Source organism: Neoarius graeffei, chromosome 19 (genome assembly GCF_027579695.1).
Source record: "Neoarius graeffei isolate fNeoGra1 chromosome 19, fNeoGra1.pri, whole genome shotgun sequence".
Taxonomy (NCBI): Eukaryota; Metazoa; Chordata; class Actinopteri; order Siluriformes; family Ariidae; genus Neoarius; species Neoarius graeffei.
In genome coordinates this window covers 1,774,245-1,798,142 of record NC_083587.1, presented here as the reverse complement: position 1 = coordinate 1,798,142, position 23,898 = coordinate 1,774,245, and the positions used below count along the sequence as shown (strand labels likewise).

Here is a 23,898-nt window from a genome sequence, read left to right as displayed (position 1 = left end):
GGGAGACTGGCCAAGGACACGAGTGTTGCGCTAGTTTCCACCTGCGGCCTGTATTAGTCTTTAACTTGATTTGACCCCAGCCATTTTGAATCATGTATTGTACACGCTGAATGCTGTATACCACCTCTTATCATGTGGTTTGATTCTTTCTGAATGGACCATTTATGCTGGAAAATTTGGCTCAGTTGATGCAAAATATGAGAGGTGTGAGGTGTATTGCCCAATATAAAATGTTGAAGTGGTATAACGGGACATGTTAACCAATGAAATGATTTGTATACACCTGTGTTTTTTCTTTGAGACCGTATAAAATGAGAGCTTTGTAATTTTGACTCTGTTCACTCTGCAGACCGAAGACAGCTTTTATTATTTGATATAATAAAAGTCTAAACCTTTCTGCAACCTCTGGGACTTTGAATTATTTTTTGCTTGGAGAGTAAGAGAGTTGCCACAACAAAACATGCATGCCTTCAGTATGTACGTAATAGCGATAACTTAAGTTTTTTCAGTGGAAAAATTGAAAATATCAGGCAAAAATATCAAACTATTAATTTGAAACTAGGCAATTTGATAAGTATCCCTGTAGTGAACAATAGAACTACATCAGAGCAATGATTTTTGTTTTACACCCTTTAGAGAGACCGAAGTAATTTCACTTATTTCCTCATTAAAATCTTCAACTTGTATACTTGTCTGTATGATTCTTCAATCAGATAACTGTAACAGAAACTTCTAATCAACACTTCAGAATGCTTAGTAGGGTGCATCAGTTGCCCTCACTTTCATAAAATCTGATGCATTTTTGTTTGGGTGTTCCTTTTCACCAATAAAGACATCCTGTAAAATTTTTTGACCATATTCAAAATTCTAATGGTGGCACCATGAGGTTCATTTTTTGCCAAAAAACGCTTATTTTATGTTTTCGCGTAAGGTTTAAACCACAATGTTGGACTCCATTTATTGATTTCTTGTGACCCAGAGATCATGTTAAGAACATTTGCAAGGGATTGAGAAGCATTAATGTGATTCATAATACATTTGTATTGTTTAAAAGTAGTTGAACAATGATTCAATGAACAGCTAAAACTCAAACTGTGCTTGATAATATATTTAGAATATGTACTAAAAATGTATATCTAAGATATTTGGTATTTTCTATAAGGTGCCATAATGTTTCATGAAAAGTGATCAAAATTTTGTCATAAAAGTCATAAAATAGCAGCTTTTTCCATAACTTTGAGCTCCTGGTGCCACCATTAAACTTTTGAATTTTGTCAAAATATTTCACCCAGTGTGTTTTCTTACCAAAAGGAACATAAAAACAAAAATGTATCATGATCGGAGGAACTTTTCATTTTTAGGGGGCAACTGATGCACCCTAATGCTTAGCAGTTGTCTTTTCAGTTATTTATTATACAACCCCGATTCCAAAAAAGTTGGGACAAAGTACAAATTGTAAATAAAAACGGAATGCAATAATTTACAAATCTCCAAAACTGATATTGTATTCACAATAGAACATAGACAACATATCAAATGTCGAGAGTGAAACATTTTGCAATTTCATGCCAAATATTGGCTCATTTGAAATTTCATGACAGCAACACATCTCAAAAAAGTTGGGACAGGGGCAATAAGAGGCTGGAAAAGTTAAAGGTACAAAAAAGGAATAGCTGGAGGACCAAATTGCAACTCATTAGGTCAATTGGCAATAGGTCATTAACATGACTGGGTATAAAAAGAGCATCTTGGAGTGGCAGCGGCTCTCAGAAGTAAAGATGGGAAGAGGATCACCAATCCCCCTAATTCTGTCTCGACAAATAGTGGAGCAATATCACAAAGGAGTTCAACAGTGTAAAATTGCAAAGAGTTTGAACATATCATCATCTACAGTGCATAATATCATCAAAAGATTCAGAGAATCTGGAAGAATCTCTGTGCGTAAGGGTCAAGGCTGGAAAACCATACTGAGTGCCCATGATCTTCGGGCCCTTAGACGGCACTGCATCACATAAAGGCATGCTTCTGTATTGGAAATCACAAAATGGGCTCAGGAATATTTCCAGAGAACATTATCTGTGAACACAATTCACCGTGTAATCCGCCGTTGCCAGCTAAAACTCTATAGTTCAAAGAAGCCGCCGTATCTAAACATGATCCAGAAGCGCAGACATCATCTCTGGGTCAAGACTCATTTAAAATGGACTGTGGCAAAGTGGAAAACTGTTCTGTGGTCAGATGAATCAAAATTTGAAGTTCTTTATGGAAATCAGGGATGCCGTGTCATTCGGACTAAAGAGGAGAAGGACGACCCAAGTTGTTATCAGCGCTCAGTTCAGAAGCCTGCATCTCTGATGGTATGGGGTTGCATTAGTGCATGTGGCATGGGCAGCTTACACATTTGGAAAGACACCATCAATGCTGAAAGGTGTATCCAGTTTCTAGAGCAGCATATGCTCCTGTCGAGACGACGTCTTTTTCAGGGAAGATCTTGCATTTTCCAATACGACAATGCCAAACCACATACTGCATCAATTACAGCATCATGGCTGCGTAGAAGAAGGGTCCGGGTACTGAACTGGCCAGCCTACAGTCCAGATCTTTCACCCATAGCAAACATTTGGCGCATCATAAAATGGAAGATACGGCAAAAAAGACCCAAGACAGTTGAGCAACTAGAATCCCACATTAGACAAGAATGGGTTACCATTCCTATCCCTAAACTTGAAAGAACCAGAAACAAGTCTCTCAGCACTGGGGCCCGACAGGAGTTTAACAGAATATCAGTTAAAAAAAAGATTCAAAGTCCTAAAGATAAAAAAAAAACAACGGAAGTTAAATTCAAGTGAAAATAGAAATAACTGAGATGTATGCATGCATTTTCTGAGGGTGGTAGTGTGGGGAGGGGGTGTAGCACAAGCACCTGTATTGCACATCGGAAAAATTGACACGTGTGGCTACCAGTAATTGCACTTTGTTGAAGACCAATGAAGTACTGACCATGTAAACAGAGTTTTGATATGTGTGGGTAAATGTGGAAACAGTAAATATGTAAATGCTTTGGTGATATGTAAACAGAGTCTTGAGATATGTTGGTGATATGTAAACGGAGTCTTGTGATATAAACAGAGTCTTGTGATATGTCGATTGTGGACCTGTAGTAGTTTGAAATGATGTTTGCCTTCATGCCAAACTTCTTCAGCCTCCTCAGGAAACACAGCCGCTGGCCAGCTTTCCTGACCACAGTGTGGAACTTGAAGCTGCTGACCCTTTCGACCTCATCCTCGTGGATGTAGATGGCCTAGTGTGTCCTCCCTTGCTGTCTCCTGTAGTCCACTATCATCTCCTTAGTTTTCCTGATGTTGAGAGAGAGGTTGTTGTTCTGGCACCAGCTGGCTAACGCCTTCACTTCCTCTCTGCATGTTGTCTCATCGTTGTCCGTAAGGAGGCCCAAAATGGTTGTGTCGTCAGCAATCTTGATGACAATGTTGGCGCTGTATTTAGCAGTGCAGTCGTGGGCGAACAAGGAGTACATGAGGGGACTGAGCACACAGCCCAGTGGCGCACCTGTGTTCAGGATAAGCGAGGAGGAAGTGTGGCTACCGATTATCACCACCTGGGGTCTGCCTGTCAGAAAGTCAAAGATCCATCTGCAAATGGTCATCTGCTCATGAAATCGTTAAATATTTTGTCATGATTGCATTTTCTCTGCGCATCCCAAGGCAGTTTTACTTATTAAGTGCAAATTTGCAGCTAAATGCTTTCAAGATCTTGCAACCTGATTTGATTTTGGTTGCTGGTCACAGCCCATGGTCAGACTGTGAGCTGAGCTTTGTCAGAGATAGCTTTCAGAAAACAGGTTTCGGTGGCCTTTTTGAAGGACGCTTTAGCTTCAGAAAATGCTAAATGTAACTCAAAGAATGTTGAACCTTGGTCCTATCTACTGAGCTGTGCAGGCTCTAAGATGAGCTATATTGAACCATATGATATGTATTTTCTTTTAGAATGTGAAGAATTTTGTGCATCAGCTCACTTTCAAAATGTTACCAGAATTTTGTCCATCAAGTCACTTGGAAAATGTTACCATTGGAAACAGTTGGTGCATTATGAAATGCAAAATACGATAAAGGAGACTCCAAACACTTGAGCAACTGAAATCTTATAATCAGGCAAGAATGGGACAACATTTCTCTTTCAAAACTACAGCATTTGTTCTCCTCAGTTCCCAAACATTTACAGAGTTTTGTTAAAACAAGAAGTGATGCAGCACAGTGGTAAACATGCCCCTGTTCCAACTTTTTGAAATGTGTTCCCGCCATCAAATTCAAAATTAGCATATCTTTTTCAAACAACAATAAAATTTCTCAGTTTCAACATTTGATATGTTTTCTCCACATTTCACCTCCACACCACTCTGAAAGCTGCTTAGAATGTAGTGATTCATTTTTTGATAGCAACAGCTCTGACAGTATTTCCAGCTGCAAGCCCGAAAGTACTGGAACAGCAAGGACAATTCTGTTTGTTTGTTTTTTGCCATACACTGACGACATTTGCGTTTGATGCCAAAAGTGGGTGGCACGGTGGTGTAGTGGTTAGCACTATCATGTCGCAGCAAGAAGGTTCTGGGTTTGAACCCATTGGCTGAGGGGGGCCTTTCAGTGTGGAGTTTGCATGTTCTCCCTGTGCCTGTGCGGGGTTCCTCTGGGTGCTCTGGTTTCCCCCACAGTTCAAAGACATGCGGTTAGGTTATTATGGGGTAGCCATGGCCTGAGTTTAGGCTGAAGTGTCCTTGAGCAAGGGCACCTAACTCACAACTGCTCCCTGGGTGCTGTAGCATAGCTGCTCACTGCTCTGGTTGTGTGTGTGTGCTCATTGCTCACTTGTGTGTGTGGGTGTGTATTCACTGCTCCAGATGCATTAAACGCAGAGTTTAAATTCCACTGTGTGCTTAAGAATTACATGTGACAAATAAAGGCTTCTTGGTTTGCCTTCTATATGTGATAGGTCAGAATTTCAGCTTTTATTTTTTGATATTTGCACCTATATATGTTAACAGAATGGTGTTGGGAGTTTTGCACAGTCAAATGCAGGGACTTTCAGGTCAAGTCAAGTTTATTTGTATAGCGCTTTTAACAATAAACATTGTCGCAAAGCAGCTTCATAGAATTTAATGACTTAAAACATGAGCTAATTTTATCCCTAATCTATCCCAAATGAGCAAGCCTGTGGCGACAGTGGCAAGGAAAAACTCCCTCAGATGACATGAGGAAGAAACCTCGAGAGGAACCAGACTCAAAAGGGAACCCATCCTTATTTGGGCAACAACAGACAACATGACTATAACATTAACAGTTTTAACATGAGGTCAGTTTCGTTGATGTTATAAACTCTTCATTGATGGAAACTTAAGTGCAAACCTGTTCATGGCAACTGTAGTCCTAAAGTTAGCAAGTCAACTGTAGTCCTCAGCCATAAAATCATTACTGTAAGTGTCCAGAGCATCCTCCAAGTGTGACTTTCAACTGTCCACATGGGGCCGTCCTCCACAGGAACGATGCGATGAGACTCCAACCAAACACAGGGCACCAGGATGGATCAGGCAGGTCCAAGGAGCAGAAGAGTTCGGCATCTTGATCCCAGGACCAACATGTAACTCAGACGGAAAGATCGGGGGGGGGGGGGGGGGGGAAGCGAGAGAAAACGCAGGTTGTTAGGTATGCCCAATATCACCTGAATAAGTAGGAACAGTACCCGTATACATATTGCACAGTACAAGCAGGGACTCCGGCAAAAACTATGACAGCATAACTTAAAGGGGAGAGCCAGAAGGTAACACAGGCATGAGGGAGCCCCGAGACATAAAACAGCCAGCCACTACATCATCAACAGGCTCGAGTGAGCAAGCGAGTGGGGACTGACAGCATCATCCATCCCAGTTTACCAAAGACTCTATGTCTGAGGACCCTCCAGATCTACACCTTTACCTCATAAACACAATTAACAAAAGGCTTGACTAAACAGATATGTTTTCAGCCGAGACTTAAATGCTGAGACTGTGTCTGATTCCCGAACACTACTTGGAAGGCTGTTCCATAACTCTGGGGCTTTGTAAGAAAAGGCTCTGCCCCCTGATGCAACCTTCACTATACGAGGAACCAGCAGATAGCCTGCACCCTTTGATCTAAGTAGGCATGGTGGGTCATAGAGGAGCAGAAGTTCACTCAGGTACTGTGGCGCGAGACTATTCAGTGCTTTAAAGGTCAATAGTAGTATTTTATAATCGATACGAAGTTTGATTGGGAGCCAATGCAGTGTGGATAAGACAGGGGTGATGTGGTCATATTTTCTAGTTCTAGTAAGGACGCTTGCTGCTGCATTTTGAACTAACTGGAGCTTGTTCGTGCACTTATTGGAACATCCAGACAGTAAGGCGTTACAAAAATCCAACCTGGAGGTAACAAAAGCATGAACTAGTTTTTTTCCGCGTCATGGAGTGACATTAAATTTCTTATCTTAGCAATATTTCTGAGATGAAAGAAAGCTATCCAGGTAATGTTATCAATGTGATTTTCAAATGAAAGACTGGGGTCAATAATCACTCCGAGGTCTTTTACTGCTGCACGTGAAGAAACAGAAAGGCCATCCAGAGTTACTGTGTAATCAGAAAGCTTACTTCTAGCTGCATGTGGTCCGAGTACAAGTGCTTCAGTCTTGTCAAAGTTAAGCAGAAGGAAGTTAATAAGCATCCAGTGTCTAATGTTCTTCACACATTACTCAGTTCTATTAAGCTGGTGTGTCTCATCAGGTTTTGCAGAACCACACAACTGTGTGTCATCAGCACAACAGTGGTAAATAATACAATGTTTACGAATAATATCACCCAGAGGTAACATATATAAAGAAAAAAGCAGTGGACCCAAGACAGAACCTTATAACTTTACCTCAGTATGTCTAGAAAAAGCACCATTTACATCAACATACTGATAGCGATCAGTTAAATTAGAGCTGAGCCAGGAGAGGGCCATTCCCTTAACTCCCACGACATTTTCTAGTCTATCCAGAAGAATGGAATGATCAGCGGTATCAAATGCTGCACGAAGGTCAAGCAACACAAGCAGCGAGACAGCCCTGATCAGACACCAACAGTAGGTCATTTACTGCTTTAACCAGTGCTGTCTCTGTGCTATGATGAGGTCTAAATCCTAACTGATACATTTCATGGATGTTATTCCTCTGTAAATATGAGCAAACTGCTGTGCCACAGCTTTTTCATGGATCTTGGAGATAAAGGGGAGGTTTGATATTGGACACCTGACAGGGATCAAGGTCAGGTTTTTTAATCAATAACTGCTAGTTTTGAAGGATTTGGGTACATTGCCAATCCTAAGAGAAGAATTTATTATTTTTAGAAGTGGTTCAATTACTTCGGGTATTATCTTTTTGAATAGACATGTAGGCAAGGGATCTGGTACACAAGTTGAGGCTTTTGATGCGGAGATTAATGGAAGTAATTAAATTTCTCTAAGGGGAGTAAAACATTCTAATTGCTGACCTGATACAGTCTATCAGTTAACTACAAGGTCACTTACATTGTCTGACCTTAAATTAGTAGTTTGAGTTTGTTTGTCAGATATTCTCAATTTTGTCATTAAAGAAATTCATGAAGTCGTTGCTACTACATACTACAGGTATGCATGTGTCTATAGTGGACTTATTCCTGGTTAATTTTGCTACAGTATTAAACAGGAATCTAGAATTATTTTTGTTGTCTTCTATTAGGGAGGGGAGATAAGTTGATCTAGCAGCCCTAAGAGCTTTTCTATACTTCAGGAAGCTCTCCTTCCATGCTAATTTGAAAGCTACCAATTTTGTTTGACACCATTTACGTTCCAATTTTCAAGTGGTCTGTTTTAAAGTGTGAGTGTCTTCATTATACCAGGGTGCTAATTTTTTGTCTCTGAACATTTTCCTTTTAAGAGGAGCTACATTAGCGTATGGTGGATAATGAGGTCAAGTATGGCAGAACGTTGACTCTCAGCATTCAGTTCCCTGATGAAGTTCTGCAGGGGCCGACAGTGGCCCAAACAAAGTTGATAACTCTGGGATATCATTTATAAAGCTCTGTGCAGTAGTTGATGTGAAGGTACATTTAATACAGTAGCATGGTGAGGTCCATTATTATAACTCAGACATATTTTGAATGAGATGAGATAATGATCTGAGATAACTTCAGACTGTGGAAGTATGACTATATTTTCTACATTTAACCCGAATGTTAGTATTAGATCGAGGGTGTGACGACCATTATGGGTCGGTCCTATGACATTCTGATTAATCCCTACTGAATCTAAAATGGACACAAACGCTGTTTTCAAAGGGTCTTCTGGGTTATCGAAGTGAATATTAAAATCTCCGACAACTAAAGTTTTGTCTAAGTAAATAACCAGATCTGAGATAAAATCTGCAAATTCAGAAAGAAACTCAGAATATGGCCCCGGGGGCCTGTAAATAATAAGTCACCATGAACCTGTTTTTTTTTTTTTTTTTGGATGCCTTCTTTCCAGTAGAATATAGTGAATGGAATCATTGTAATAGTCATAAATCATGGAGAAATAAACACAAGATTTTCTTGCTAGTTATGATAGTGGACACAGTGTAGCATCTTTCCTGGGAATCACAGGTCCTACTCCCTAACTTGAATCACATACCAAGACAATAAAGTTACAGCCCTTGTTGAAAGCAGTAAAATCAGTAAAGCCATACAGATTTTGTGAAGAATGCAAAGGCAAAGGTGACATGAACCTGTGTTCACGCAGATATCTAATAGAACGGGGGCTAACAGGGGCTTCATGCCCCGAATAGAAAGATGGCCAAGATGGCTTTTGTTTCCCCTTCACATGAGTGTTAGTGCTATTGATGCTGGTCATTTGAGGTCAAGACCTTTGTCGCAGTGGCCTCATCAATGAGGCACTGGACTCTTAAGCCAGTGTTTGTGTGTCAAATTTGATGAGAGAAAGGCTTTGTCCAGAGGCTTTTGAAATTCGCGATTGCATGTGTTTAGCAGAGAGGGGCAAGCAGATTGCCATCAGTCTTCTCATGTTGGACTTTTCAACATAAGTTTCACGAATGCCTCATCGGCGACAATCCATGTCCCGTTTGAAACCATTCACCCATACAACTGGGTTTGGGAATGCCTCACCGGTGTTTGCATCATGCAACAGGCTTAGCTCATTGCACAAGTGCACGATGGACTTGTCTGGATTACTCAATCATTTCTGTCAACCACTGCACGCTTAGTCCTGGGTCATCAATCTCAGACAGCCCTGCTCTTATGACAGAATAGCCAAAGGGCCCCACCAATGGTGCCAGTTGTCCGCAACCCTTTGTTGGCTGTCTATTGCTAGCGATGATGCCTGCTTCATTAGGATGCACAGAAACACAGATGGGCCGCGAGGCCCGCACCAGAGCGACAGAGTCATCCGCAGCGGTGGCATGAATGGCCCGGTTGAGGTGCTATGGAATGTCTAGTTTCATGAGCTCTCCTTTACTCCCTTTGATGCTTGTCTTCAATTTCAAACACTGAGCTTTTAATTTTGCTTCGCTATGTTGCTCTAACCGAGGCATCCCTTTCCCACGTCTGATCGATAATGATGGCATTCTTCATGTTCCTCTTCCAAACGTCTTTGTACCTCAGTTTCTGTCCTCCTTGTTTCTGTCAGCCTCTTTCCTAGGCTCAGTTCTCCGTAGAAAACGACTTCGGGTTGTTGCGTGTCAAGCGTGCGCCAGACGTGTCCAGCCCAACGAAGTTGGGAGGCTGTGATAAGGGTTTCCATGCTTACTGTTTTGGCTCGCCTGAGGACTTCTACATCGGGGAACTTGTCCTGCCATCTTATTTTGAGGATTTGATGCAGGTGTCGCAGTTGTAGCCTGGTCAGATACTTGAAGTGTTTACCATAGAGCGTCATACATTCGTTGGCGTAAAGCAGAGGTGATAAGACTGCGGCGTTGTATACTTTCAACTTGCTGGTTCTCTTGATGTCATGGCGAGACCATAGTTGCTTTTGTAAAGCACTGAAGGCTTTGTTGGCAGCTTGAATCCGGCGGTCTATCTCCAAGTCTGATGAGTTGATGTTGTGCATCTGCTTAATGCCTATAATGTAATATAATGGAATGTGATCTCAAAAACAAATTTCTGCTTGCTGCATACAACCCCGATTCCAAAAAAGTTGGGACAAAGTACAAATTATAAATAAAAACGGAATGCAATGATGTGGAAGTTTCAAAATTCCATATTTTATTCAGAATAGAACATAGATGACATATCAAATGTTTAAACTGAGAAAATGTATCATTTAAAGAGAAAAATTAGGTGATTTTAAATTTCATGACAACAACACATCTCAAAAAAGTTGGGACAAGGCCATGTTTACCACTGTGAGACATCCCCTTTTCTCTTTACAACAGTCTGTAAACATCTGGGGACTGAGGAGACAAGTTGCTCAAGTTTAGGGATAGGAATGTTAACCCATTCTTGTCTAATGTAGGATTCTAGTTGCTCAACTGTCTTAGGTCTTTTTTGTCGTATCTTCCGTTTTATGAGGCGCCAAATGTTTTCTATGGGTGAAAGATCTGGACTGCAGGCTGACCAGTTCAGTACCCGGACCCTTCTTCTACGCAGCCATGATGCTGTAATTGATGCAGTATGTGGTTTGGCATTGTCATGTTGGAAAATGCAAGGTCTTCCCTGAAAGAGACGTCGTCTGGATGGGAGCATATGTTGCTCTAGAACCTGGATATACCTTTCAGCATTGATGGTGTCTTTCCAGATGTGTAAGCTGCCCATACCACACGCACTAATGCAACCCCATACCATCAGAGATGCAGGCTTCTGAACTGAGCGCTGATAACAACTTGGGTCGTCCTTCTCCTCTTTAGTCCGAATGACACGGCGTCCCTGATTTCCATAAAGAACTTCAAATTTTGATTCGTCTGACCACAGAACAGTTTTCCACTTTGCCACAGTCCATTTTAAATGAGCCTTGGCCCAGAGAAGATGTCTGCGCTTCTGGATCATATTTAGAAATGGCTTCTTCTTTGAACTATAGAGTTTTAGCTGGCAATGGCAGATGGCACGGTGAATTGTGTTCACAGATAATGTTCTCTGGAAATATTCCTGAGCCCATTTTGTGATTTCCAATACAGAAGCATGCCTGTATGTGATGCAGTGCCGTCTAAGGGCCTGAAGATCACAGGCACCCAGTATGGTTTTCCAGCCTTGACCCTTACGCACAGAGATTCTTCCAGATTCTCTGAATCTTTTGATGATATTTTGCACTGTAGATGATGATATGTTCAAACTCTTTGCAATTTTGCACTGTTAAACTCCTTTCTGATATTGCTCCACTATTTGTCGGCGCAGAATTAGGGGGATTGGTGATCCTCTTCCCATCTTTACTTCTGAGAGCCGCTGCCACTCCAAGATGCTCTTTTTATACCCAGTTATGTTAATGACCTATTGCCAATTGACCTAATGAGTTGCAATTTGGTCCTCTAGCTGTTCCTTTTTGTACCTTTAACTTTTCCAGCCTCTTATTGCCCCTGTCCCAACTTTTTTGAGATGTGTTGCTGTCATGAAATTTCAAATGAGCCAATATTTGGCATGAAATTTCAAAATGTCTCACTTTCGACATTTGATATGTTGTCTATGTTCTATTGTGAATACAATATCAGTTTTTGAGATTTGTAAATTATTGCATTCCATTTTTATTTACAATTTGTACTTTGTCCCAACTTTTTTGGAATCGGGGTTGTACATTTCACAAGGGCCAAAGGCTGTATCTGACTGCATGGAAGAAGCCATGAGTTAAACCCTGTAGGGCATGCTGAAATAGCTCAGTAGGGAGAGCATTAGACTGAAGGTCCCTGATTTGGTTTCGGGATTGGTGGTTTGTGTACACCTTTGACCAAGTGGGTGCTAAATTTTTTGCCACAGCGAGGTCAGTTATATGGCAGTAATTTGATCATAAAAACAATCTCGCAGCTGTGTCATGGTGTAATGGTTAGCACTCTGAATCCAGTGGTCTGAGTTCACCTCTCAGTGGAACCTCTGAAGCTGTTGTTTGCACCTCTTTAAATAATATATTTCACCTGAAGGCTGCTTTTGAGCAAGCTTGCATATCCCAAACCCTTTGTTTCCATCAACATGGAACAAGTTCTCTTCAAGATAGGTATGGTCCATGTCTGCAATTTTGGATCTGAGGTTCATTCCAGTACCATCACAGTTTCAGTGATATTGGGCACTATAGGTCTGGATTTGGGTGCAACATGGTGGCTCGGGGAGCATTAGAACAGTTGGCAGTGGCACAGTCGTGTAGTGGTTAATGCTGTCGCCTCACAGCCAGCATGTTCTGGGTTTGAGCCCAGTGGCTGATGGGGGCCTTTCTGTGTGGAGTATGCATGTTCTCCCTGTGCCTGTGTGGGTTTCCTCTGGGTGCTCTGTTTTCCCCTGAAGACATGCAGGTTAGGTTAATTGGTGGGTCTAAATTGACTGTAGGTGTGAATGGTTGTTTGTCTTTATGTGTTAGCCCTGTGATGATCTGGTGACTTGTCCAGGGTGTGCCCTGCCTCTCGCCCATAGTCAGCTGGGAAAGGCCCCACCTTGCTTGCGACCCTGTACAAGATAAGTGGTTACAGATAATGGATGGATGAATGGAAAGCATAATTGGCTGTGCCCCTTGAACCAATTCGGAGAGATAACCACCCATCAATGTTTAACTCACTTGGTCTGCTCACATGGCGTGATGGACCATCCATTGTACCCTCTGTTGCCACATTGGATTGTGTGGGCTGGGCTGCGAACAACATCAAGTTCTGATCAGATCCTGTGCACTTTAAATGAAAAACACCTGAGTCAGTCCCCTCAGAATGAAATAGTGGTCAACTGGTGAATTCTCACTATGGACTTTCTGGAAAAGCAGTCAGCTAATGACTGTATTATTTAGTGATGAATAAGAGAAGAGAAAATACAAAGAAAAAGACCATCTATCTGTCTATCATACCCTAACAATGGCTACTACCTTCCTGGATCCTTTGGTAATTGCTATGTTTTGGAGTGGTTTTGAGTGATTCAAGCAACTAAAGATACCTTTTAGAGTTTATGAAATTAAAGTTACTTTCAAAATGAAGCACAATTAGATGAATTGAAAAAGGAGCACTGATTTTTAAGAGATTCATAAGTGCTTCTCTTTGAGGCAATCTCGTGTGTATTTGAATTTCCTGCGTCCTGCAATCAGTTGAGTTACTGCATTTCAATGGCACATCCAGATACAAGGAATCGATTGACATTTTGCGAAACAACCAGAGAATCTCTTGTTTTGGACAACATTTCCCTCAACAGAAAAAGGCTTCCCCTGTCCTGAAAACAACAGGACCTGTAAAGTAGGGAACTGGCTAGTACAGGGATTGAACCTGTGACTTTGGCATTATTAGCACCACTCTCTAACCAACTGAGCTAACTGGCCAAAGAAAAAAAAATGTCATGGCTGCTGAGGTGCTTCACTAAATAGTGACGAGGTGGTGACTTTCCCTTGTACAGATGTCTTTTCTCTTGATTATTGTTTTGAAGCCCTTAGTTCGACCCACTCACATATTTACACAGGGGGATGAAAATCCCAACATCCAGTCTGAAAAATGTATTCTATCTACTGAGCAAAGTCAGCATGGATAGCTTTAACAATGTGAAAGAAGGATGCACACCTATGTAAGTACAATGCCACCGTCCCGTCTAGAAACTACAAATCCCATCAACCAACTTCCGCGTTGACCTACGTCACGCCTGGGCGGGATCAGCTACGTCACTTCCTCCATGACTCCATAAGTAACTAAGGCACGCTACTCTCTTTCTCTTTTGGTGCTACGTGAGCTCATCACATGGACACAAAGAGATCTGCTCGTCAGAGCACCCCAAGATAAAGACGTCTTTCTTGCAAGAAACAGAATTTAGCGCGTTTTCTTTTGTTTACCACTGGCCACGGTAAAAAAAAAATCCAGAATCGTGTGATTTAACTCAGATTGAGTACAACCAGTTTCTTTTTCATTTGTTCATTAAGTAATGTTACGACTGCAGCCCAAAGCAGTTAATTTAAAGTTAGAAGCGACCGGATTCCTTCTGACTAAAAGCAATGTGCACATTGTTTGATCAGAGACTTTTCTTCACGAACGCTGAAGTTTGGACCAAGAATTCTCTGCTTTCCACGGAAATGACCCACGTGCTCCGGTGGATTCAGAAGTTTTGGAACATCTCTATAATCTTGCATCTCAGCAAGATACTGGAAGTAAGACTGGCATTTTTGAGCACAAAGACTAGTCTTAGGAATTAGCTTTATGAAATAGTGTGAATTTAAACTCAGGAACGGTTTAATTTTGTACACTGTAGACACTTAGAGTGTTGAATCGATTATTGTTCTATTTGTGTTGATCTCTCAATTGTTAATAGATAGGCTTTTGCATGCTCTTGCTCTCCTTTCTAACCATTAATTTCATTATTACACATATTTTGACCTCATCAAGATTTCAGTGATTTTGGTAATAAGTAGTGGGTGAGAATACCATGAGGTGGTCACCTTTGTCTCAGCCACGTGGTCACCCCCCCACACACACACACCCACACCCTTTGTTCTCCTTAAAACACGTGGTGACACCTCCTCCTTCGTTCTTTACCACGAGGTCCTTTGTCTCAACTTTAGATAACATTCCAAGCCCTGATTCAATTCAAACGTTATAGCGCATTTTCCCGCGCCCACATTCAAACCCACACATATCACTGATGACCATTTGAATGTATTTCAACTGCTAATACTCAATTTTTTTTATCACATACACACACTTTTTCTCTCCCTCTCTCCTCTCTCACACACACACGCTCTCACACATAAACATACCTCACTGTTTGCTGCTGACCATTTGAAGATTTCAACTGCTATTATTCATTTTTATCTTTGTTATAATAAATTCAATTAATTGTTAAACTGTGTCTGTGTTGTTCCCATATTTTTGAAGTCATCCAATCTCAAAGAATTCCAAGGTGTATATGAACGCCATTGGTTGCAGTATTTAGGTAATACGGTAGTGATCATAACAATTTGGAATATACCATAATTTAGCTGTTTGGTAATTTATTATTAAGCAACAAAATTAATGGTATTATTAATGAGGCTGATTTAATGATTTAATGAGACTGATTTAATGACATTGATCACTTAAGACCAATTGCACATACATATAACCTACACCTACTTCCCTTCTTCAACATGGTGGTCCAAAAGCCACCATGTGCTCTGAAGAACCACTTCTTGCCAACCTCGACCCAATTGCTCTCACTGAACAATAAAGCAACATCTGCTTCCTGAAACATGCATCAAAAGAAGGAGAAGCAGGCCAAGGATCCCATGTCAGGAAATTAGGTAGTTTTAAAAGACTGGAGCCTTGAAGATCACAGAGGGAAAGGCTTCTTCCTGTCCTGAAAACAACACATCCAATAAAGGATGGAAATGGCCGGTACAGGGATGCATTTATGGCTGAGGACTACAGTTGACTGGCTAACTTTCGGACTGCAGTTGTCATGAACGGTTTTGCACTCAAGTTTCTATCAATGAACAGTTTATAACATCAACAAAACAGACTTGATGTTAAAAATTTTATAATCACGCTATCTGTTATCACCCAAATGAGCTTCTTCAAAAAAAGCTTCTGCTCACAGTCTGACCATGGGCTGTGACCAGCAACCAAAATCAAATCAGGTTGCAAGATCTTGAAAGGATTTAGGTGCAAAGTTGCACTTAATAAGTACAAACTGCCTTGGTATGAGCAGATAAAATGCAATCATGATGAAATATTTCATGAGCAGATGACCATTTGCAGATGGATCTTTGACTTTCTGACAGGCAGATAATCAGACAGGTGGTGATATTCGGTAGCCACACTTCCTCCTCACTGATCCTGAACACAGGTGCACCACTGGGCTGTGTGCTCAGTCCCCTCATGTACTCCTTGTTCACCCACGACTGTACTGCTAAATACAGCGCCAACATCATCAACAAGTTTGCTGATGGCACAACCATCTTGGGCCTCCTTACAGACAATGATGAGACAGCATGCAGAGAGGAAGTGAAGGCGTTAGCCAGCTGGTGCCAGGACAACAACCTCTCTCTCAATGTCAGTAAAACTAAGCAGATGATAGTGGACTACAGGAGACAGCAAGGGAGGCCACACTAGCCCATATAGTCTTAGACATTTTTAGGGTATCATTTGTGACAAAATCACAGACAGATGGTCTTCTTCTTTGTACCTTCTCTTATTCACCACAAATAAAAATAATAGTAATAAAAAAAGCCCCAAGACAAGGAATGACACTTTCAACCTTGACTTTGCTCCATTTTCGCAACCGCTCAGGGATTAATGCATTGGACCTGAAATGAACTGGGGTTCTTTTCAGTGCAAGTTGAAGCTTGCCTTCATGGTGTGAGCTGTTGGTGTCAAGTGACCCTTTTATAGTGTTTGCCAATTAATTTCACCAAGGGTGTCATCTATTTCATTTACGTTACAGAACTTTGAAAAAGAGAATGCTGTCAGATTTGTGGAAATCCCTGATTCACAAATGTGGTCCCAGAATATGTTCGGTGCAGTAGATTTGATATTGTTTCCTCATCAAACACATGCACTTCCCCCAGAACTGCTGGTAATTAGCAGAAGAATAGAATGAGGTGTGTCGGGAGAAGAGAAAATATAATAGAGGGCAGCACAAGTTGCTTGGAAACCATCCATGACGGCAGAAAACCCTTTTGCCTTCTTACACTCACAGCTAATATACCCTCCCCGTTAGGGAATCAAACCCTGGTCTTCCGCCTGACAGGTAGAGATACTGGTCACTATACTAACGAGGACAAAGGTCGCCACCTTGTATAGATCATGGACAGTTCCGAAAAAATAAAAAACCCAAGACAAGGAATGACCCTTTCAGCCTTGACTTTGCTCCATTTTGGCAATCAGTCAGGGATTAATGCATTGGACCTGAAATGCACTGGGGTTCTTTTCAGTGCAAGTTGAACCCTGCCTTCAAGTTGTTAGCTGGTGGTGTCAACTGATGTTCGGTGCAGGAGATTTTATATTGTGTCTTTATTGACAGTTTGTCCCTGCTCAGAGAAATGCTGAAGATTGATTACTAAATTAAATAATAATGGGTCTTTTAGACAGTGCAGCGTGTTGTTCTGCGTTGCTCTTGACTCCCATCATGGACCCCAAACACTTCGGCACTGGCTGAAAAAGGTCTTCAGAGGCTCCATTTCCTGAGGACTCTGAGGAAAGCAAAACTGCCTCAACAGCTGCTGATGAACTTCTACAGGTGCACAATAGAGTCACTGATCATGCACTGCATCACTTGGGCTGCACCTTGCAAGATAAGAAGACCCTGCAGCGCATCATAAAAACAGCTCAGCGGATCACAGGCACTCCACTTCCATCACTGGAAGAAATCCATCACTCCCGGTGCACTCGCAGAGCCAAAAACATTATCAAGGATCCAACCCATCCTGGACACAGACTCTTTACCCCCTGGAAAGCGCTACAGAACTCTGTATGCCCGCACAACCCAGCTGAGGAATAGTTTTTACCCCATAGCTATCACACTACTGAACTCACAGCACTCACTGCCTCCACCAACTAATCCACAGATCTGAACAGCACACCTCCACTCACTCACTGCTGCTATACTACTGTGCAATACAGCCCATGGCATTTGACCGGTTCTGTATATTCTGTGCTGTATATTATTATCTCAACACTAGTGCAATAACATACTAGTACAATATTCCTCTATGTGCAATACTTATGCACTTTATCATATACATAATCTTACTCCTTCATTTGTACATATTACCTCAATAATTCTGAACATCAGCACTATTTAATTTCTCCTAGGTTTGGTTAGAAAAGCAAATGCTAAACATCTTTTGCAATGCTCAGCTGTAAGTGTAGAGGTACAGTTTTGGTTTACCTATGGTATTTTGGTCAAAACAGAGTGTACATGTATATACATTTACTGTAACACAGATTTGAAAAACGATAGGCTTTAACACACCATTTATTGTGAGCATTGTGTTTATAGAAGAGAAAAGGCCTGTTAGGACTAGGACTGTTTTGGCCTCTAGAGGCCGCTGTTATTTCCTTTTCATGTCGTGTTTATTTTGGCCTCTAGAGGCCGCCACTGTTCCTGTGTCTTGTGTTTGTGTTAATTGCCTAATTATCTTCACCTGTGTCCTTAATTAGTTTGTCTATTTATACCCCTGAGTTCAGTCCTCTTGTCACGGAGTCTTTGTGCTGTTATGTTTATCTCCAGTTTCCTTTGTACTGTGTTTTTTGATCTTCTTAGCTTTTGAATTTTTGCACTTTGCTTTTCTTTTGGATTATACTCTTTGGTTTTTTTTTGTCTTTTGTTTTGCCCTGTATATAGTGTATATAGTTTAAATAAACCTTTTGATTCTTTTTCTACTTCCGCCTCACGCCTCTGCATTTGAGTCATCCCCCTGGTGGCCTAGTGGGGGTTTGCTGGATTATCACACCAACGAACCAGGTTCGAATCCCAGCAAAACCCTAACAGAAAGACTCCGTCATGACCGACTCAGCAGAGGCTGCTTCAACTGTCTACCCGGCCAACCTTCAGGGAATTATGGCAGCTTTGACACGCTTCGGAGCGACCATGGACGCTCATGGACGTACGCTCACCAGCCAACGTGAGGCCCTCGCTCGCCACGAGGAACTGCTTCAGCAAATTGGGAAAACCCTGGCACAGCTGACATCTCTGCCTGCATCTCCTGCTCCTGATCCTGCTCCTGATCCAGCTCCCACTCCTGCTCCAGTGCCTCCTGCAATGCTGCCTTCTTCACCTCGCGAACCCAGCCTTCCTGCACCACAGAGGTATGATGGCAAGCACAGTGAGTGCCGAGAGTTCCTTACCCAGTGTCAACTCACCTTTGAGCTTCAGCCTACCACCTACACTATGGATCGCCGCAAGATTGCCTTTGTGATCACCTTATTAGCTGGTAAGGCGCGAGCCTGGGCTACTGCTATCTGGCAAAGACAGGGACCTGAGTGCTTTGATTTCCAGCTGTTTTCTGAAGAGATGCTTCGGGTCTTCGATCAGGCAGACATCAGTACCGACGCAGCCCGAAAGCTCATGTCCATCCGGCAAGGAGGAAGCGTCGCAGATTACGCCATCTCGTTCCGAACACTCGCAGCAGTAAGTGGATGGAACGAGACTGCCCTGGTGTCAGCCTTCCACCATGGTCTGTCTGACCCCATCAAGGACGGTCTGGCCTCTATTGGATGCCCAAGTGACCTCGAAACCCTCATCTCACATGCTATTCGTCTGGACAACAGGATGAGAGAACGCCACCAAGCCTTGAGCCCCCCCAGCCTCCCTACCTCTACCTGGAGACCGTCTACCTCCTTCAGTGACTGTCCAGAACCCATGCAAGTGGGTCGTACTCGCCTCTCCGCATCTGAGAGGGAGCGCAGAAGGAGGGACAAGTGCTGCATCTACTGTGGCAAGCCTGGTCACTTCCGAGCATCATGTCCCGAACTCTTGGGAAAAGGACCGCCCCGTCCAGCCGAGGGAGGGTTGTGATGGGGCCTACCCTTTCTCCCGGACTCCCTGGCCAAGGAATCTACATCCCGGTCTCCATCTCCTGGGGTGAGTCTGTCCACTCTTGTCAAGCTTTGATAGACTCAGGGGCGGCTGGGAACTTTATGGATATTCACTTCGCCCAAAGCATCAATATTCCGACTGCACCTCTTGAAGTCCCTCTGTCTGTGTCTGCCCTCGATGGCCAAGCGTTAGGTGATGGAAGAGTCACTCAAGTTACTTCTCCAGTCTTCCTCCAGTCTCAAGGTCACAAGGAAGAAATATCCCTGCACCTGATTCCTTCACCTGAGTTCCCAGTTATTCTAGGCCTTCCTTGGCTTACTCGCCACAACCCTCGCATAGACTGGGTAACAAGCCAGGTTGTGGAATGGGGCCCTGCATGCCATGCCTCTTGTCTGCTCTCTAGCTCTCCTGTGTCTCCTGCCGAGCCCCCTGATCTCACCGAGTTATCTCAAGTTCCCACAGAGTACTGGGATCTCAAGGAGGTATTCAGCAAGAGCAGGGCCGCCGTTCTTCCTCCGCACCGGGCCTACGACTGTGCCATCGACTTGCTCCCTGGGACTACCCCTCCTCGTGGCAGACTGTTTTCACTCTCTCAGCCAGAACGCAAGGCCATGGAGGAATACCTCAAAGATGCCCTGGTCTCTGGGTTTATTCGACCCTCCACTTCACCTGCTGGAGCCGGCTTCTTCTTTGTCGGCAAGAAGGATGGGGGGCTCCGACCATGTATTGATTACAGGGGCCTGAATAAGATCACTGTGCGCAACCGATATCCCCTTCCGCTGATGTCCACAGCTTTCGACCTGCTCCAAGGCGCCACCGTCTTCACCAAGTTGGACCTACGGAACGCATACCACCTCATCCGTATCCGACAGGGAGACGAGTGGAAGACTGCCTTTAACACCCCGTCTGGGCACTACGAATACCAGGTGATGCCCTTCGGACTCACCAACGCACCAGCTGTTTTTCAGGCCCTAATCAACGACGTCTTAAGGGACATGATTAACCTATACGTTTTTGTCTACCTTGACGACATCCTTATCTTTTCCAAGACCGTGCAGGAGCACCGCCACCATGTCCGCCAGGTTCTCCAGAGGCTGCTACAGAACAATCTGTTCGCCAAGGCCCAGAAATGCGAATTTCATGTTCCCGAGGTCTCCTTTCTGGGATTTATTGTACGGACAGGCCAACTCCAAATGGACCCTGCCAAGACCCTGGCCGTCCGGGATTGGCCTACTCCCAAGTCCGTTAAGGAGGTTCAGCGGTTCTTAGGATTCGCTAACTTCTACCGCAAGTTCATCAGGAACTTCAGTTCTGTGGCAGCACCCATGTCAGACCTCACCAAAGGGACAGGTGGATCTTATGGCTGGTCTCCTCAGGCAGAAAAGGCGTTCAAAGACCTCAAGGACCGCTTCTGCACGGCACCCATTCTGGTTCTCCCGGACACCTCCCAACCATTCATCGTGGAGGTGGACGCCTCGGACAGTGGTGTCGGCGCGGTGCTCTCTCAACGTTCGGAAGGAAAGCTGCACCCCTGCGCTTACTTCTCCCACCGCCTGAGTCCTGCTGAGTCCCGGTACGATGTGGGGGATCGAGAACTGCTAGCGGTCAAACTGGCCCTTGAGGAGTGGAGGCACTGGCTGGAGGGAGCACAACATCCATTCCTGGTTTGGACTGACCACAAGAACCTGGAGTACCTCCAGCAAGCCAAGAGACTGAACCCTCGACAGGCTAGGTGGGCCCTGTTTTTCAGTCGGTTTGACTTCACCCTCTCATACCGCCCCGGCTCCAAGAACACCAAACCTGACGCACTGTCCAGACTGTTCTCTGCCACTAACAGGGAGAATGAAGTCGGGCCTATTATCCCTGTGTCCCGGATTGTGGCCCCTGTCCGCTGGGGTATTGAGGAGGCTGTCCGACGAGCCCAACGCCAGGACCCCGGTCCTGGGACGGGGCCACCAGGCCTCTTGTACGTCCCACATCAAGCCCGGGCCAAGGTTCTCCAGTGGGGTCACTCTTCCCCTCTCACCGCCCACCCGGGAGCTCGGAGGACCCTGGACTTCCTGAAAAGACGCTTCTGGTGGCCTAACATGGAGAAGGAAGTAAGGTCATTTGTCCTGTCCTGTGAGGTTTGCACCAGAACCAAGAACCCACGACAGCGTCCCCAGGGTCTCCTGCATCCTCTGACCATTCCCCGGCGTCCCTGGTCCCACGTGGCAGTCGACTTTATCACGGGTCTCCCTGAGTCACAAGGTAACACGGTCATTTTGGTCTTAGTTGACAGATTCTCCAAGGCCTGCCGCTTCATACCACTGTGCAAACTCCCCTCTGCTCTTGAAACTGCGAAACTTTTGTTTAATCATGTCTTCCGAGTCTTTGGTCTTCCACAGGACATCGTCTCAGACCGAGGGCCCCAGTTCTCCTCCCGAGTGTGGCACGGGTTCTGCAAGGTCATCGGAGCCACTGCCAGCCTCTCCTCTGGGTTTCACCCACAGTCCAATGGTCAGACGGAGAGGCTCAACCAGGACCTGGAAACCACCCTGCGAGGCCTGGCTATGGATAACCCGACATCGTGGAGCACCTGGCTGCCATGGGCGGAGTACGCCCACAACACCCTGCAGTCATCGGCCACCAAGCTGTCGCCATTCCAGTGCCAATTCGGGTTCCAGCCACCTCTGTTCCCGGACCAGGAGGAGGACGCGGGGGTGCCCTCGGTCAACCAATATGTGAGACGGTGTCGCAAGACCTGGAGCAAGGTCAGGAAGACCCTCATACAGACCTCCAGAACCAACCAGACTCAGGCCAACCGCCATAGAAGACCTGCACACGCTTTCCGCCCTGGGCAGCGTGTTTGGCTGTCCACTAAGGACCTTCCACTGCGGGTGGAGAACCGCAAGCTTGCTCCTCGCTACATTGGCCCCTTCAAGGTGGTGCGCAGGGTGAACCCTGTCTCCTACCGGCTCCAGTTGCCCCGGACTCTGAGGATCAACCCCACTTTCCATGTTTCCCTGTTACGGCCCGTACTGACGTCTACGTATGCCCCTGCCCCTAGGAACCCCCCACCCCCCCGCATCTTCCAGGGGCAGACTGTGTTCACTGTGAATCGCCTGCTTGACTCCCGCCGGGTCCGCGGCGGGTTGCAATATCTGGTGGACTGGGAGGGCTATGGTCCTGAGGAGCGCTGCTGGGTTCCTGCTCGGGATGTCCTTGATAAAGAACTATGTCAGGACTTCCATTCGGCCCATCCGGATCGCCCTGGGAACGTCAGGAGACGCTCCTAGAGGGGGGGTCCTGTTAGGACTAGGACTGTTTTGGCCTCTAGAGGCCGCTGTTATTTCCTTTTCATGTCGTGTTTATTTTGGCCTCTAGAGGCCGCCACTGTTCCTGTGTCTTGTGTTTGTGTTAATTGCCTAATTATCTTCACCTGTGTCCTTAATTAGTTTGTCTATTTATACCCCTGAGTTCAGTCCTCTTGTCACGGAGTCTTTGTGCTGTTATGTTTATCTCCAGTTTCCTTTGTACTGTGTTTTTTGATCTTCTTAGCTTTTGAATTTTTGCACTTTGCTTTTCTTTTGGATTATACTCTTTGGTTTTTTTTTGTCTTTTGTTTTGCCCTGTATATAGTGTATATAGTTTAAATAAACCTTTTGATTCTTTTTCTACTTCCGCCTCACGCCTCTGCATTTGAGTCATCCCCCTGGTGGCCTAGTGGGGGTTTGCTGGATTATCACACCAACGAACCAGGTTCGAATCCCAGCAAAACCCTAACAAGGCCTGGGAGTAGACAGTGCTGAGTGTGTTCATTAGAGCGCTGGCTTTATTTTGACAGATGGGTTTGATGTTTTGCATGTTGGTTTATTTTGCCCAACTGGTGAAATGAATAAGATTTCCCTGTAAATGAAACTTGGAGTGTAAGAATGAGGTTAGTGTTGGTGAAAATGCAGCTAATTTAGAACTTTATAGATTCTGTATTAAATTTTGCATTTGAGAGAGCTGATAAAGTAAGGTCTGATATTTGTTATTGCATTCCTTTCTGTGCTGCTGCTGGTAACTTAAAGAAGTAAGTGGCATTTTAACAACGCTGGGTCATTTTAACTCAGTGAAAAGAGTTATGCATTTCACCTGGCAGGTTGGGTTACTTTAACAAGGCCATTAATTTAAATTTACGTAATGGTTGGATTCTTATTTCAACCCAATATTTT

At 44.1% G+C, this 23,898-nt stretch overlaps 1 non-coding gene and 1 pseudogene across 1 annotated transcript; one reads left to right on the top strand and one right to left on the bottom strand.

The window, feature by feature from the left end:
• Window positions 1–23,898, top strand: part of LOC132867727 (histone H2AX-like) — a 323,797-nt pseudogene that overhangs the window by 267,665 nt on the left and 32,234 nt on the right.
• Window positions 13,447–13,520, bottom strand: trnai-aau (transfer RNA isoleucine (anticodon AAU)). The gene has a single exon. It is a non-coding gene; the product is annotated as a tRNA-Ile (tRNA).